This window comes from Zootoca vivipara, chromosome 4, assembly GCF_963506605.1.
Source record: "Zootoca vivipara chromosome 4, rZooViv1.1, whole genome shotgun sequence".
NCBI classification, from domain to species: Eukaryota; Metazoa; Chordata; class Lepidosauria; order Squamata; family Lacertidae; genus Zootoca; species Zootoca vivipara.
This window is the reverse complement of record NC_083279.1, coordinates 59,221,492-59,235,932: the sequence shown is the minus strand read 5'-3', so window position 1 is coordinate 59,235,932 and position 14,441 is coordinate 59,221,492.

Here is a 14,441-nt window from a genome sequence, read left to right as displayed (position 1 = left end):
ATGCCTAAGTCTTTTTAAGAACATTTACATTAACTTTTCTAGTTCTACCCATAGAATGCTATTTGAAGGTTTGTTAACCATTAATTGTTATTTACTATTTAAAAATCTTCTACCAAAAAAAGGCTCCCGGGATGGCTTACAGGTTACTGCTTTTTTAAAAAGACACAGCCTCTGCCCTCAGAGGGCACAAAAGTGAAAGTGAGTGTGGCAGAAGGAGGAGAAAAGTAAACATAAACACCCTTTTTAAAGGGTTGCCATATTTCAAAAAGCTTTTTTAAAAAAAGGAAACCCCTAAAATTCTTGAACACCCAAAAACCCACAATTTTTTTATTGACATGCCTAAGCTCCAGGACAAAGCACCACCTTTCGGAAATTCCCTCCGGACGTCAATTCTACCTTTGAAATCCCAGTAGCGTCTGGGAAATATGGCAACCCTACTTTTTTAAAGTTATACATTTCTGATGATGACCAGCTAAGATCTAAACAGTTCAGGGAGATGAGGAGCCAGCCTCGCAGCAGACTTGGTCAAGTGACTATGCTTTCCATCTCCCTTTCTATGGCAATCTGATGGACGACAAGGTGAGCCTATTTGTGTACTCACTCAAATTGAAGAAATTTAGATAAAAGTATCTTGGCTGAAAGTAAAGGTAATATGAACTGGTTCCTGGGGTAACGGGTGATATGCTTGAAAGTAAGTAATTGGGATCAATTGGCTTCTCAAGTGCATTACTCAAGATAGCCAGCATTATAAGCCCAGACACATTGGTGCAGGGGGACAGGACACTCCACTTGAATCATGAAGATGATAATTAACTGAAAAGCTATACAGGAAAATAATTTCCATGAAAACAATGCTCTTTTCACCAACGCAAAATGTTTAAGAACCAAATTTAAGGTATAAGGATAATACAAAGTTAAGTGATGTGTTAACATCTATGTTCTTATTAAACTATCTTGCATCATCAAACCATAGAACTCCACAATGTGACTAATTTCAAGCCAATGGAATATATATCTATGATCCAGTATAAAATCCAAACACTTCTGAAGTTCATAAATGCATGCTGTCCAAACAACCTCTAATTTTGAAGATTTATGATGCAAATTATACAAGCTCACTAAAAGGCCTTTAAAATGTTTAATAAGAAAGGGGTATATTGCAAACAATATAAACATGAAGTGACCTCTCTTGTTAACAATGATGTTTTCATGTCAAGTATGTCAAACAGCTATCCAGGCTGGACTTTGAGATGCATTTAACATCTCTAGTTCAAATTTTGTTGTGGCAATAAGGTTCTGAGGCTAATTAAGAACATTGTGTAAGTCACACACTATTGGTTGGTAGGTAAGGAGACCCACCCCTTGGGGGATATAACTGGCTAGTCAATATTGATAGAATGATGTGATGGAAATAGCAATAAAGGTGAAGCAGGAAGATGCTACTACCCCTGGGGGGTCAACAGTTATTGCAACATCTGAGACCCATTCAGAACGTTTCCATTCGTATCATACTTTAAAAAGAAATCTGTGACAGGTTTAGAAGATCACTGACTATATACAAAATGAATCTACAATGTTAATGAAAGCAGAGACCAGTCAGCACAGTTGAAAGTTAGCTTTGTTTCAGGAACAACAGTGTGTGAATTGACAGACCAGATAACAAAGTAGCAAATACAGATATGTCTTTCTTTCTTTTCCATGTGGAAAGTTAGGTGTGACAATATAATGAAGTGGTTTTGATGACACAAGAATGGGTTTGGAGGTTTCACTATATAACACTGAGGAAGGTGTGAGATCCTACAAGATGGCTGGAAATTGAATATGCTCTCATCTTTACACCTTCATCCAAAACACATTTGTTGGAAGCAAAGCCCAGTTGGTCACCTGAGTGGAATTTGCTTGCCTGCAACTATGCAAGTAAACTGGGCTGCATTGTAGAATAAAATTTCATTTCCTTTTCAGTATCACTGGCACTGTTCTCAGTGCAAAACATTCATTGCTGTGCGAGGAATACATTGGCCACATCGGGAGTCTGGTATCTCAGAGAAAAGAATAGCTACATGCCACTGAAATCATTGTGATATTTTCGTAGGCTCAATAAAGTATTAATAAGGCTAAATAGGGGCTTGTCAGTGCACTATTTCCACACATCCCTTTGCTGCCTTTTAAACTGCTGACAGACAATTTCAAACTGAATTGCAAAATAGCAGCATGCTGTGTAGATAACATACATCAGTGACATTCAAAAGCTCTTCTGAGAGAACAGCACCAAATTCTTGTATGCCATTACATGTGACTCCACCAGCACTGACGGCCAATATTCTATCAGTTGACATGGCAGTTATTGCATTCTCTCTTTTTTTAATTTAAACTGGATCAGAATCAAATGTCATTGTTGAAAGCTGTATATAGAGGTGGGGGAATTCTGAAGCAATAGTAAGAAAAGGATGGTATATCTCAAATGATATACTGTAAGCACTTTGTGTTCAGGAGCAGCAAAAGAACAACTCTACCTTATTGCGCGGGTCCATACAAAGAAGCTAAGTGTACACTCTTGACCAGTAAACCTTGTCAAAGCACTCTGCAGGCCCCTGTTAATAGGAGTGACTGTAGGTACCAAAAGAAAAAGAAAAAAGGTAGATGTCAAGGACTTCATATCACCGAGCTGAATCTGTAGGCTACATCTGGTATTTGAGTTGGAAAACCTGTCAGAAAGCTGCTTCTACCTACATAGGCCAATTAGGAAAGCTTCTGAGCATGAATTTCCCCATAGGAGTCTGGGTCATTTTCTGCAATACATTCCCATGGACTGTGTGCACATGAACATTCCCATGAACTGTGTGCATATGACCTAAACTTAAGTTATAGAAGCTTGTTACTTATTTGAAACCATCAAGATCACATGATATTTTGATGTGATATTTTGTAGTTGTCATTCAGCACATGTACAGAGGAGTGATCTGGAAGTTACAAGAATAGGAATGTTGTCCATGTTATGTACTTACCTTTAGAAATTTAAAAATATATAGGGAAAGAGGCAGAAAATGCTTAATTTCTCTCCCACTTCAAGCAATAGGCTGCAAGAAAAGTATCTTAAGAACTAATTGAGCCAGTAATTTTCCAGCCACTTGACAACCTTAGTGGCAGGTAAAGTTTTCTTTTTCTTCATCGACATAACATGCCCATTTTCAACTTGGTCTTTATGATTTTGTATCAATTTTTTATTTGCTGTACATTGGACATTGCCTGTAATTGGCCACAATCAAACACAGAAACTTGAATGGGCAAAAGTTGTCTTACTCTGCTGCTCTTCAGCCAGCATCAACAATAACAAATCAGTTCAGGTAAACTTTTGTCAATTCCATATATTAGATGTGTACAAGCATACCGATGCAGTATGCACATCACATTAAGCCATAGTTTAAAACAAGCTATGTTTATTGTGATTGAATAGTATGCTTGTACACACTACTCAAGAGTTCCCATGGTGCTTCTGTTGCTGCTTCCATGCCATGAATGAAGCAAGTCAGTCTGGTTTCTTGTGTCACCTCAATGCAGGTCTGTGGTTGGTTTCCCTTAAACAACCCATGAGTGGCAATCCGAGAACAAATCTTGATTACCACCCATGACCTGCTCCAATAACATAACAAACCAGACTCTGGCTGGTTCTGTTTGTGGAATGGTGGGAAAAAGGAAAACTGCTGTAGGAAGTTCTGAGTAGAATACACCAGCACACAGCTCATTTAAATTAAGCCATCATTTGTTTTACACTATGGCTTAATGTGATGTGCAAACTAGGTTATTATTGCAGAAGTTTGGACTTCTAGTCTTGCAAACAATCACTTGTATGTTTAATGATATTCATAGCTGTCAAGTTTTCCCTTTTCTCGTGAGGAAGCCTAATCAGCATAAGGGAATTTCCCTTTAAAAAAAGGGGAAGAACTTGACAGCTATGATGATATTATTGGGAGAAATTTTATTGTCTTTGTACAGGTGACTCGTGTTACCAGAGTCAAGTATTTACATATGCAAAATCTATGCCTGCTTGCACAAGAATACCCACAGAGTGGTAACTGTCTGCTTTGAAAATATGGAACTTTATTAGCCAAGCGTTTCTATACAGCTGGAACATAATGCGCTGTTTCCTTATAAGTTATTGATCGCACCAGAACATTGTGCACTTTAATAGTCATGTATACACTGGTACTATAGATTCATTTTAGTGTTACATTTATGAGGTTAGTATCAATGTAAACTTTGTAATACAACAACAACAAAGCAGCCTCAGGCATTCTCCACCCCCCCCCAACACAATGGACACTGGATGTCATAGATTTCTGAGAAAGAGACAGACAGCTAAACCAGGAATATAATTGGGCCAAGAAAATACTCTCAGGGTGTAGAAGAATGATCGCCTGGCAGATATATGCAATAGAGCTTATGATTGATACAGTGTCTAAGAACAACAGGAACCTAAGCTGTTGGGAGAGAAAAGTCTGCATGCACTATGCTGTGAGGCAGAAATAAGAGTGGGCTGATTGTGAATGGTTATGAAAGGTAATGAAAGATAACAATGAAGTATGGCTTCGGAAGTGACAGAGTGGAGATAAAGTGATAGAAGGGAGAGTGCTGGGGTGTAATAGGTTCAGCTGCAAAACGATAGTTGGAAGACTCCTTTAATGTTCTCTGTGTTTTCTGCTCTCATTTTTTGATTGATGGTAAATGATGCTCTTATTTTGCCCTGTCTCCCTTCACTATAAAATGCTATTTACACTTTATATTGAAAAGCTAAAACATAGTTGGATGGGGGATGGACTCAAAATGCCACTTAATACATTAAGAAAGGAAGCGGAGATATCTTTATTTACTACAAACAAACAAACCACCTGGCAAGGAACAATCTACTTACTTTTGTATGGTGCGTGCCTTGAAATGTGTAAAGGAGAAATGAAGGTTTTCATTTATAAGCGTATTTCACAATGTATGTCTCTGAACCACCCATGTTTGTGTTTGTGTTTTAGTTCAGTAAACGGCATACATATAAACATACACTACTGTACCTTAATAAAAAGCCAGAAATGAAACCTGGTTGCCTCCTCTTCCTCCTCCTGCCACTGCCACTGGCTGGGGGTTGCTTCACCCGTCTTTTCTTCCTCGGCAGGAGGACAAGGAGGAGCCGGCCACTGAAGCCATGCCACACTCGGCTCCATGGTCACCGATCAGAAAATTGAGGTGCCCACCCCCAAATATTGAAGGGATCCAAAAGGGCTGAGCCCCTGGCGGATGGTCCCCCTGGCTTTGTGTGAAAGAGGTGGAAAGGAATACCTGTGTGCTTTGGGAAGGCCATAAAAAAATTGTTTTTCAGGGATAGGGGAGGACATTAGAGAAATTATGTGGTGGGCTCCAGTGAATTGGGTGATAGGTACCTCACAGCAGATTTAGGTGGCTCCTGGGGTGAGCCCATCTCTCTACATCTTTTATCACTTGGTCTAGATTGGCCTGGATGGCCCTTGTGGTCTCTTCCAACTTTATGATTCTAGATTGCATGAAGCTAGGTGCTACAGGCATGGGCTAATGTCTCCAAGGGATATTTGAGGTCACAATTGTGCAATGTTATAATATATGTTATATGTTATAATATAAAGATAGCATTGGTTTAAAAGCAGGCTGTGCGAAACTCTAGTCTCCAAAGTCTTCTAGGTTTTTTATATCATTCAAACATAACTTTGGCATGATCATTAGAGTCTGTTAGACTTGAAATTGTCTTGGGTTTATTGTTGTCAGTAATTCACTGTTTCAACATTATGACACAGGGTAGTTGGTAATCACTGTAGTAGATGAAAGATCTTAATTTTGGAAACTTATGCATTCCCATCATGATAAGACTTTGGTGTTGTTTCTTATGAGTTACATAAGCTTAGGTCTGACAAGTTTGACCCTGATGTATAATTTGTAGCTCATAAAATATCCTTACCAAAGTTAGTCAATAAAAGTGGCCATAATTTTATGCCTTGTCATTATGTTGCACCCCATTATTGACTTGGTTGTGAGTCAATCACCCAGCTTTAGTTGTCTCATAAAAAGCCTACAATAGTTATACCAGGCACCCCCAAACTTCGGCCCTCCAGATGTTTTGGACTACAATTCCCATCTTCCCCGACCATTGGCCCTGTTAGCTAGGGATCATGGGAGTTGTAGGCCAAAACATCTGGAGGGCCGCAGTTTGGGGATGCCTGAGTTATACTGTCTCAGGGATCTATCTAACACTTTATCTCTTAAAAACCAGAGCAAGGATAAATACAATTGGTCATGATGAAATTCTTTGATATTTCAACCATGTTAACTGTGTACTCAACACCAGTTACTTTTTTTTACCTATCAGCCTGATCTGAATTATATTTGCTTATAGCAAGTCCCAGTTACTTCCAACAAAATGTCCCCAGGATTGCAGCCTGAATTAGACAAAACGCAAGAAAGGAAAGATGACACTGCATTTTCAGAATGGTTTGTAAAATTCTGAAATTTACAAGTAGATATTTATTTGGCCAGTTTGTAAGCTCCCTTGCTCCTAAAGATACTTATTAGTTAGCATGCTCAGTTCAACGTATTCGGATTTATATCTAAGTTGAGATATCTAGAAGTAGTCTGTAAAAGTTCACAAATACATACATGAAAATAAATTATTGAATTGCATTACAGAATGGCAACCAGAGAGTTTTTTAAAAATATCTCCAAATGCACTTTCTATGGGTGTGTAGAAGAGATCTTCACAATGGCATGCAACTTTTTCATAAATATGCCCTCATCATTCCTAAAATTTATCTATGTCCCATATAAAATATCTATTAAGTTGCAGTATACTGGCCACTTTAAGGATAGAGGCCAGAAAGCCTTTTTTGGTCTAAGAATTATTCTGCTGAGATGCTTGTATTGGCACATTTTTTTATTGGCACAAAAGGAATCCAATTTCCAGGTTCATTACCCAAAACAACACAGAAATTTGAAACAAGAAGACATTTTAGTACTCGAAGTATATAGATCAAGCTATAATTCATATGCCCCATTCCCCTATGGAATCTGAGGATAAGGGGAAAGGGAAGGAAAAAAGCAATTTTTCTGCCCACTTGATTGATGTTCTATTTGACCTCTGGGATGCCCTCTTGCCATAACCTTTTAAATACCATCTGCTCTTTTTGCGAAGAGGGTGATGGGAAGGAGTCACTTCCAGACAGCAATTGATTATAAAAGCATTAATCAAGGGCATGGATTATCTGCAGCATGACATTGTGTATTGTAGTTAAGCAATTTCACCTCAAATGTGATTGGAAAGGTTAATCCTCTTTCTCAAGCCTAATTTAGATTTTGTATCTAGTAACTCTGGGACTGGAGTAACAAACAGGAAGTGAAAAATTGGCAGCGTCTGCTGTAGAGCCTAGTCATTTTGCACTTGTTAGGATAGTTATACAATTGCTCCAATATGCTATTGAAAGGGACTTAAATCTAGCTGAATGGGAAAGGGGTTCCCCATCCTCCTTTAATGAAATAAAGTTGATTGTGCACCTTTGAAATGTTCTCTTTTACTCTTCTCCTGTGATCATTATTTGCTATTCACATGAATGCACACAAATTCTTTAATAACCATTAACTGCTTTTCAGCCCTTAATTATGACTGGAGATGGATGAGCTTTATTTCAGAGAGTGAAGCCTGGTTGAAGAAGAGGTTACTTCTTATGGTGCATATACTTATATACCTACTATAAGCAGAATTTCCTGGGGGTTGTTTTAATTGTTTCAAACCCCCATAAAATCCTTTTTGACCAGAGGTGACACTGAGACAAAAGTGTCTGTGTGAGTGATGGGAAAGGATTCCCTTCACAGCTACTTTTAACTCTCTTAAAAACAGTTGTTGGTGCTGCACAGTGAGCTTATTCTATAGTATTGGGAAATAAAAAGGGAAGTAATCTGTGGCACAATCTTATGCATATTTACTCAGAGGAAAGTCTCATCTCTCCCCTGGGGTTTGCTCTCTAGTCAGTGTACTAGACCACAACCCAACATTATGAAGTGCATCCGTGATAAACTCAAGGAAACCATATTTATCCAAGAGGCGTCTGATCACATCCTAATATTTTCTCCTATGTTTTTAGAAGATAATAATGAAGAGCTGCAGACTCCCATTGGTGTGGCCATGGCCATTAAGAAACATAGAATCATAGAATTGTAGAGTTTGAATGGATTCCAAGTCCCTTCAACACCATGCAATGCATAAATCTCAACTAAACTTTGACAAATGACCATCCAACCTTGTCGGGTTCGGTCAGTCAACCAGCTACAAATCCACCTAACAGTTAACTTGTCTTTACTGAAATCAAGATACATTATGTCCACAGCATCCTCAGATCCACCAAGCTTGTAACTCTATCAAAACAAAATGAGATTCATCTGGCATAACTTGTTTTTCAGAAAGTCATGCTAGATCTTAGTAATCGCAACATCCTTTTCTAAGTGCTCACAGACCAACTGTTGAATGATCTGTTCTAGGACCTTTCCTGGTATCGATGTCAAGCTTACCAGTCTGTGGTTCTCGGGGTCTTCTCACCCTGCCCCTTGAAGATCAGGACAACATTTGTCTACCTCCAGTCCACAGGGACTTCACTTATTTTCCAAGAATTCTCAAAGACAGAAGGCTCTGGAATTACATCTGCAAGCTTAATTGTATATTAAGGCTATTAATGTACCAGAAAACAATAGATATGGGTAAAGTATGAGAGAATAAGTTATTCAATATCTGTTGATATTCTCTAAACATAATTGTATATGTGTTTAATAACTGGTCCATTGATTCTATAATAGGTGAAGTAATCACTAAGGAGTTGCCACTGTAATAAAGCAGAGCAATATCATTGTGTTAGGTCGGATAAAGACTATATTGGTGATATACCAAATAATCTCAGGTAATTTGAAATGCAAATAACTATATTAGGGCAATGAACCATCTCTTTTATTACATAAGTGGTAACTTGAATTCAGGTCAAGTTTTCGGTTTGTTTGTTAATTTTCTTCACTTACGAAGCCTGGTCTTCATTTCCGTTGCCTGGTCTGCCTTGAATATACCATCCATCCAACAATGTGATTGAGTAGAGAGTAGAATAAAGGAATGCATGGCAGAGACAAAGTGTCAGACGGTTACCGATAAATGAAGGAAGTTACTGAATTGACTTTTCATGCCACATAGAGAGGCAAGACTTAAAGGAAATTTAAAATAACAAGTGAACCTTCAAGTGGCAGCACCTCCAGCAACAATCATTAAGAGCTTATGAAACAAAAGAAGGTGTCTTTCCTTTTTGATTTATCACCCTTGTGAGAAAAATGACTTGGAAGGAGACGGAGCTGAAAATGTAGCAGTTTAACTGAGGGAGTCAGCAAGAGGAATATGCTTTTACAGTGGTACCTCAGTTTATGAACACAATTGGTTCCAGAAGTCTGTTCATAAACTGAAGCGTTCATAAACTGAAGCGAACTTTCCCATTGAAAGTAATGGAAAGTGGATTAATCTGTTCCAGACGGTCCGCAGAGTACATAAACTGAAGCGTTCATAAACTGAAGCGAACTTTCCCATTGAAAGTAATGGAAAGTGGATTAATCCATTCCAGACAGGTCCACAGAGTACTCAACCTGAAGCGTACATAACCCGAAGCATGGGTGTAATTGGTTCCGGCAGTCTGTTCATAAACTGAAGCGTTCATAAACTGAAGCGAACTTTCCCATTGAAAGTAATGGAAAGTGGATTAATCCATTCCAGACAGGTCCACAGAGTACTCAACCTGAAGCGTACATAACCCGAAGCATGGGTGTAATTGGTTCCGGAAGTCTGTTCATAAACTGAAGCGTTCATAAACTGAAGCGAACTTTCCCATTGAAAGTAATGGAAAGTGAATTAATCCATTCCAGATGGGTCCGCGGTGTTCGTAAACCGAAAATTCATAAACCGAGGTGTTCATAAACCGAGGTTCCACTGTATATTCAAGATCAGTGACCATCCAATATTTGCTTTGGATATTAAGCAGTCACTCAAAACCATAAGAAGACACTTACCTGCTTATCCTGTCTGTGACATTCTTGTTCAGGATTTATCAGATGGCCATTGCCTATAGGGCAGGTCCAATATTATTTGCTGCCTGAGGTGGGGCAACAAATTGTGTCCTATCTTCATAACACTGCATTGCATAACACTGAATGCCAGTGCTCCCACAAGCCCCTCTCCCCCTGCCAGCCACTAAAAACACAATGATAATAAATTAAATAACTATTTGTTGGCACAAGATCAACTGCCTGCCTCACTGACCAACTCAGCCTGCCTGTTGGTAGGGCCAGCTTTAGTTGCCTACATTCCAAGTTGAGGCATCTTAGAAAGTTTTTCAGGTAAGGGGAGGTTTTCTTTTGTCACCTCAAAACTGAACAAGGAAAGAAGCTATACGTACAACACTGTATCTGCTCAATTCCCCATCAGTTCTGTAAAGCTGAAGTGTGCTCTCTCTCTCTCTCTCTCTCTCTCTCACACACACACACACACACACACAGAGAGAGAGAGAGAGAGAGAGAGAGAGAGAGAGAGAGAGAGAGAGAGAGAACGCTGAATAGGAGGCTCTTGAGAGTCCCATGGACTGCAAGAAGATCAAATCTCTCCATTCTGAAGGAAATCAGCCCTGAGTGCTCACTGGAAGGACAGATCGTGAAGCTGAGGCTCCAATACTTTGGCCACCTCATGAGAAGAGAAGACTCCCTGGAAAAGACCCTGATGTTGGGAAAGATTGAGGGCACTAGGAGAAGGGGACGGCAGAGGACGAGATGGTTGGACAGTGTTCTCGAAGCTACAAACATGAGTTTGACCAAACTGCGGGAGGCAGTGCAAGACAGGAGTGCCTGGCGTGCTCTGGTCCATGGGGACACGAAGAGTCGGACACGACTAAACGACTAAACAACAACAACAACAACCAAATTAGGGTACAGAGACATTTCAAGTCAATTAAAGACACGTTTTAAAAACCTTAGCAAGACACAATTCATATGTGTGTACTTTAGACGTATTTTGCATATGAGCGATCACATATATCAGTGTTTCTCAACCTTTTTTGGGCCACAGCACACTTGTTCCGTGAAAAAAATCACGAGGCACACCACCATTAAAAAAGTTAAAAAATTTAACTCTGTGCCGCCCTATATTATAATTATGACTATAAGAAACACTTGCCAAATATTGCTTTCCGGCGGGTTAGTGTTGTGTATTGGCGGCCGCCAGGCTCGTTTTGCACTGAACTTTGGGAAAGAGGAGGAGAAATATTGCTTTCCAGCGGGTCAGTGTTGATTATTGGCGGCCGCCAGGCACGTGACAATGCAAATCGCCATTCTTGTCGCCGCACGTCGCGGCACACCAGCCAGCGTCTCGCGGCACACTAGTGTGCCGCGGAACAGTGGTTGAGAAATGCTGACATATATGACCCAAAACAAATGTCTTCCAAATTTCTTCGGCAACATATTCATATTGACAGAACTGTCAGCCATGCTAGAAATTGAGATGCTGTGATTATTCCAAGTGCCAATGCTCAAGAATTTGAGAACCCCTGCTTGAATTAGAGCAGTCATAATTCAAGGTGGATACAGACCCTTCTAGCTGAAAGGCTGTTCCCTTCCCTACCCTCTTGGGTGTTAAGATCTGTAGGTAGGGCTCTGGGTAGTTCCACCACCTTCAGAGGTTTGGCGACAATGTGGCACAAGAGAGGGCATTCTCTGTGGCAGCCCCTAAATTCTGGAATTTCCTCTCCACAGAGGTGTGCCTGTGTGAGGACAGGAGTTGTGCTTTCCACAAGTGATGACTCTGGACTCTGCTTCTGTATTTTTACAGAGTTTTATTATATACATATGTACAAGACGGAACTAAAGTTCTCATGTCCATTCAGTCCGAGTCAGATCCAGGAAGTGGCGATCGGCGGGACCGCCTCCAACAACGTATCTTGGGGATGGCTAATCTCCTCCGCTCCTCCCTGCTCTTCCAAACCCTGTGCAGTTGAGGAGATGGGGCTACGACTCTCCCTCCCCTCCTGAGGCACTAAGGCAATGCTCATGGTCTTTTGCGTCTGAGAGCCCTCCCTCCACATCGGTCTCTGCCTGCCTGTCGTTCTGGCATGACGATCTTGGACTCCCCTGCTGGCGCCCTGGGCTCATAGCATCCCTGACCACTTGCACCCCCTTCTCAGGCTGTGTGCTGACTCCTGGGTGGTGCTGTGGGCTCCTAACATCCCTGACCCCTTGTACTCCCTCGCCATCTTCTCCGCTGACCCCTGGTGGTCCTCTGATAGCCTGGCACCCTCTTTGTAGAGCTTTTATCATATGCTGCAGATCCACCCCAACCACTGACATGGGGAGTTATTGCATGCTTTAAAAGTAGAATTTTCCAGGTTTAATCCTTGGTATCTCCAGGTCAAGCTGGGAAAGACTCGTCTGAAACCTGGAGATTTGCTTCTAGTCAATGCAAACACTGAATTACGTGATCTGATTCAACCAAAAGCAACTTCTTACCTTCCTTTCTGCATAAGCACTTGAATTATGTCTTGTTCTCAAGCAATCCAAACTCAATAACAGGGAAATAAACATCACAAATTGGCACTCTGCATGATCTCTATTCCCCAACACTCTATCTGGGACGTGATTTAAGGAATTCTGTAGGAATTAAGCAACGGGAGCCTCAGGGTACTCTTCGACCACAAGCATGATTGATTCCATCTGTGCTTCTGCTGATGAAGCAAAAAGTCCCCCAGTCACGATAGCCTACACTCTGATGAATCATTTTAACAGCTCTTCTTTAAGGAACACAAGGTAAAGCTCTAACATCCAGAAAGCAACATTTTCTGTGTTAGTATTGCTTGTGCCAAGATTTGTTCTAATGACATGCAGACTTAGGCTGAAATGCAACAACAGCTATGCCAGCACAACATCAGATTTGATTGCCATGATCCTCAGCAACTATGCCAGCAAAAGGCACATAGGTTATAAATGCTGTTATGTTCCAGAAATATGCATAGATTTAACATTTCCACATTTTGAGAGTGAGCATCATTTCCTCGTACCTCATAGTATCTAGGAATCTTGTGTAACTGTTGTGATTCATTTACATACGTACAGCCGTACCTTGGAAGTCGAACAGAATCCATTCTGGAAGTCTGATTGACTTCCAAAGCATTCAGAAACCAAAGTGCAGCTTCTGATTGGCTGCAGGAAGCTCCTGCAGCCAATTCAAAGCTGCGGAAGCCCCATCGGATGTTCGGGTTCCAAAGAACGTTCGCAAACCGGAACACTCACTTCCGGGTTTGCAGCATTCGGGAGCCAAAACATCCAAGTACCAAGGTACGGCTGTAATCAGATATTGGTTGGGTGTTAAGGTGCTACCAGGCTCTTTGTTGTTTCTGCTCCAAGAGGTTAACACAGCTACCTTTCTGGGTATTGTTTTATCGCCTCTCCCCCATCCCAAAAGAAAGTTTTACATGATTATATGTCTCCCTGGACTATCAACAGGGTGAAATATAAAATATTTAAATAAATAAATAAATAAATAAATAAATAAATAAATAAATAAATACATGAAGGAGCTCAAGGTAGCACAATCAGTGAAAAATAGGAGTGGGTGAATCATACAATTAAAGTAAGCATGGCTGGGAGAGCATTCCTTAGCACCAATGCCTCCACTGGAAAAGTCCCTGTAAAATAATTCACTGTGGAAAACATTTCAGTATACAGTACATTTTAGAGTCAACACACTTATGTTTGTGAAAATAGCACCGCAGAATAGACCAGGTGTGGTCTGTAAATAAAATGCAGTACTTCCAAAAACAATAAGGCAACCCCCCCCCTTTTAACTGTACTTTTACTACATCATCTGCAACATGAATTTTCTATGCCAACAATGCCTTCTTCTTTTTTTATAAGGACTGAAACATTATTGAAACAATTATGCACTATTAAGTAGAAGATAAATTAGGGAGAAAATTGCACCATTAGTAAAATTTAAGTTCCCAACTCTCTGTAATAAAAGATGGTAACCTTTTTGTAATGACATTACAATTTAGCATTTATTATAAAAATCTCATTTAGAAACTAAAATAGATTCTGGTTCAGTCTTTTATTACTCTCAATGTGAAATTTCTTTGTAAGGATTAATTCTTTTATTTTCAGTTCTAGCAAAATTAATGGAGACTGCTTTACGCTAATTTTACTTCATGATCTTGATGTTGAACTTTATCTGCTGCTCTTAGATGAAAAAAGTATGGCAATTTATTTATGAAAAGAGAACATTTAATATTTTTTGAGGGGGATGCCTAGGATCATTTACTTTTCAGGAGAACAAGAGCTTAATATGCAACAATTTTTATATCTCCAGCTTGTATTTT